A 4,651-nucleotide genomic window follows, 5' to 3' on the forward strand; every position below is an offset into this window, starting at 1 on the left:
TAGCTTTAGGATATCAGTAACTATAGTCATTTGTTTAATTACGGATGTCACTGTGCTGAACTGACTAAATTTCTGTGAATGGCTGTACAAATATTCATTTGAACATACTGTATACCTAAAGCCTTATCTTACTCCTGTCTAGATAATTACGTTGTTACCCCTACCCATATCAACAAGCATAATTTTGTTGTGCCTTACTGGTTAATTAATGATAATTTCTCCCTTTTTCACACAAGATTTCAACTGAGGCAGAGGGTTACCGCGGTCTTGGCATCTGACAGCCTCAAAGATGTTGAAAAGGTGACTTAACTCTCTATTTAATGTTGACATTGACATCAGATATTTTGTTGCAAAGACGTTTCACTAGATGCTGATATTTCAGGGAGTGGTATGGATACACAGTCCCTCAGTGTACATGTAATGGTCAGTTGTGGACAGTTTGAGGACAGTGTATTTGGACATTATCCCTCCATAGTAAGATTATTGTTAAATGTGACTCTGAATATATGCTGTTATGTATTTAGCATTATTAGTAGTATCAGCATTTCTCTATAATTTTAGAGCCACAAAGATTTAAGTGGGAAAAAATCACTTAAATTCTGTTTAAATCAATACTTTTAAAAAACCCAGGCTATTTTTTATCATCCCTGTTTGGATGTGGTTTATCAAATTCAATTGACAGTGACATTAACAGAAGACCAGTTCAAATGGAATTCCATGAAATAATGTGTAATCACAAGAGAAAGGAGTTAGGTATTGCAATAGAAACTAAACTGATAGCTTCTTATGTTTTTAGCCATAATACAACAAAATGATTAACAATTTGTGTTAAAACACATTTTAATTTCATTATTGTATGTGTTCACATACGTAAATGAGACAGTAATGTAGTGTAATGATGATAGTGTAAAAATTCATCTTTGCATACACACCGATACAAAACTTAACAGTATCCATACACAGTCCTTACAGTGTATACACCTGACCAGTACATACACACAAAGGACTTTTTATGTATAACATTTATCCCTGAAAATCCATTTCTCAATAATCTTACCATAAATAGATTCTTTGATCCACTTGAAATTGTTATGCATCTAATATTACAATAATATACTAAAGGTGAAAAACCAAGTTTCAAGGGAACCAAAATATTTATAACTTGTAAGTTCAATAAAACACTTAACAGTATCCATACACAGTCCTTATAGTGCATACACCTGACCAGTACAAACACACAAAGGACTGTTTCTGTACATACAGTCATCAGAATGTCTTTAACCTTTTCACAAAAACATATAACTCAAGAATATTTATGTTAAACGTGCCTGATTAATGTTGTCTGAGCAATTTTCAGGTATTACAAGTGTCATGTCTGGACAGAACAGGACAGGGGACTTGACAGGAGAATCTTTCTCACCAAATAGCTTTATATAAGTATAAGGACTGTATATACAGAAACAGTCCTTTGTGTGTTTGTACTACTGTCCGTGTGTATACACTATAAGGACTGTGTATGGATACTGTTCAGTGTTTTATTGAACTTACAAGTTATACATTTCTTGGTCCCCTTTAAACTTGGTTTCTCACCTTTAGTATATCCTTGTAATATTAGATGCATAACAATTTCAAGTGGTTCAAAGAATCTACTTATGGTAAGATTATTGAGAAATGGATTTTCAGGGCTAAATGGTATACAGAAACAGTCCTTAGTGTGTATGTACTACATGTATTGGTGTGTATGCAAAGATGAATTTTTACACTCACTATCATTATTGCACTACATTACTGTCTCATTTATATCAGTATCTTTACCTTAGTACGTAATTGTATTGTTAGCTTTTAGGATATCAGTAACTATAGTCATTTGTTTAACACTGGATGTCACTGTGTTGAACTGACTCAATTTCTGTGAATGGCTGTACAAATATTCATTTGAACATACTGTATACCTGAAGCCTTATCTTACTCCTGTCTAGATAATTACGTTGTTACCTCACTCCATATCAACAAGCATAATTTTGTTGTGCCTTACTGGTTAATTAATGATAATTTCTCCCTTTTTCTACACAAGATTTCAACTGAGGCAGAGGGTTACCAAGCGGTCTTGGCATCTGACAGCCTCAAAGATGTTGAAAAGGTGACTTAATCTCTATTTAATGTTGACATTGACATCAGATATTTTTGGTTGCAAAGACGTTTCACTAGATGCTGATATTTCAGGGAGTGGTATGGATACACAGTCCTCAGTGTACATGTAATGGTCAGTTGTGGACAGTTTGAGGACAGTGTATTTGGACATTATCCCTCCATAGTAAGATTATTGTTAAATGTGACTCTGAATATATGCTGTTATGTATTTAGCATTATTAGTAGTATCAGCATTTCTCTATAATTTTAGAGCCACAAAGATTTAAGTGGGAAAAAATCACTTAAATTCTGTGTTTAAATCAATACTTTTAAAAAACCCAGGCTATTTTTTATCATCCCTGTTTGGATGTGGTTTATCAAATTCAATTGACAGTGACATTAACAGAAGACCAGTTCAAATGGAATTCCATGAAATAATGTGTAATCACAAGAGAAAGGAGTTAGGTATTGCAATAGAAACTAAACTGATAGCTTCTTATGTTTTTAGCCATAATACAACAAAATGATTAACAATTTGTGTTAAAACACATTTTAATTTCATTATTGTATGTGTTCACATACGTAAATGAGACAGTAATGTAGTGTAATGATGATAGTGTAAAAATTCATCTTTGCATACACACCGATACAAAACTTAACAGTATCCATACACAGTCCTTACAGTGTATACACCTGACCAGTACATACACACAAAGGACTTTTTATGTATAACATTTATCCCTGAAAATCCATTTCTCAATAATCTTACCATAAATAGATTCTTTGATCCACTTGAAATTGTTATGCATCTAATATTACAATAATATACTAAAGGTGAAAAACCAAGTTTCAAGGGAACCAAATCATTTATAACTTGTCTGTTCAATAAAACACTTAACAGTATCCATACACAGTCCTTATAGTGCATACACCTGACCAGTCAACACACACAAAGGACTGTTTCTGTACATACAGTCATCAGAATGTCTTTAACCTTTTCACAAAAACATATAACTCAAGAATATTTATGTTAAACGTGCCTGATTAATGTTGTCTGAGCAATTTTCAGGTATTACAAGTGTCATGTCTGGACAGAACAGGACAGGGGACTTGACAGGAGAATCTTTCTCACCAAATAGCTTTATATAAGTATAAGGACTGTATATACAGAAACAGTCCTTTGTGTGTTTGTACTGGTCAGGTGTATACACTATAAGGACTGTGTATGGATACTGTTCAGTGTTTTATTGAACTTACAAATTATACATTTCTTGGTTCCCTTGAAACTTGTTTTCTCACCTTTAGTATATCCTTGTAATATTAGATGCATAACAATTTCAAGTGGTTCAAAGAATCTAGTTATGGTAAGATTTTTGAGAAATGGATTTTCAGGGTTAAATGGTATACAGAAACAGTCCTTAGTGTGTATGTACTGGTCAGGTGTATACACTTTAAGGACTGTGTATGGATTCTGTTAAGTTTTGTATTGGTGTGTATGCAAAGATGAATTTTACACTCACTATCGTCATTGCATTACATTACTATCTCATTTATATCAGTATATTTACCTTAGTAGGTAATTGTATTGTTAGCTTTCAAGATATCAGTAACTTCAGTCATTTGTTCTCCAGTCATTTGTCCGATAATGGATGTCACGATGCTGCAGTGAATTCATTTCTGTGAATGGCTGAACACATTTTTATGTTTACATGTTGTATACTTGAGCCCATGTCTTTCTCTGAAATAGATCATTGTGTTGTGCCTTACTGGTTATTTAATTATTTTTTTCCAATTTTCTACACATGATTTCAACTACGACAGAGGATCATCATGGTACCGTGATAATCTGACAGCTTTAAAGATGTTGAAAAGGTGACTTAATCTCTATTTAATTTTGATATTGACATCAGATCTTTTTGGTTGCAAAGCAGTTTTTACCAGATGTTGATATTTGAGTGAGGGTTATGGATACACAGTCCTCAGTGTACATGTACTGGTCAGTTGTAGACACTTTGAGGACAGTGTATTTGGACATTATCCCTCCATAGTAAGATTATTGAAAAATGTATATATGCTGTTAGTATTTAGTATTATTAGTAGTATCAGCATTTCTCTATAATATTAGTTCCACAAAAATTTAAGTGGAAAAAAATCACTTCAATTCTGTTTAAATCAATACTTTTAAAAAACCCAGGCTATTTTTATCATCCCTGTGTGGATGTGGTTTATCAAATTTAATTGACAGTGACATTAACAGAAGACCAGTTCAAATGGAATTCCATGAAACAATGTGTAATCACAAGAGAAAGGAGTTAGGTATTGCAATAGAAACTAAACTGATAGCTTCTTATGTTTTTAGCCATAATACAAAAAAATGATTAACAATTTGTGTTAAAAAGTTTTTTTTTTATTGCATTATTGTATGTGTTCATATAAGTAAATGAGACAGTAATGTAGTGTTATGATGATAGTATAAAAATTCATCTTTGCATACACACCAATACAAAACTTAACAGTATCC

General features: G+C 32.6%; 1 long non-coding RNA gene across 1 annotated transcript; it reads left to right on the forward strand.

The window, feature by feature from the left end:
• Positions 1 to 261: 261 nt before the first annotated feature.
• On the forward strand, positions 262 to 4,316 carry LOC120560123. The gene is made up of 3 exons (XR_005639429.1): positions 262 to 300; positions 2,075 to 2,140; positions 3,952 to 4,316. It is a non-coding gene; the product is annotated as an uncharacterized LOC120560123 (long non-coding RNA).
• The last annotated feature ends 335 nt before the right edge of the window (positions 4,317 to 4,651 follow it).

The sequence above is a fragment of the Perca fluviatilis genome, chromosome 6 (assembly GCF_010015445.1).
Source record: "Perca fluviatilis chromosome 6, GENO_Pfluv_1.0, whole genome shotgun sequence".
In the NCBI taxonomy this organism is placed as follows: Eukaryota; Metazoa; Chordata; class Actinopteri; order Perciformes; family Percidae; genus Perca; species Perca fluviatilis.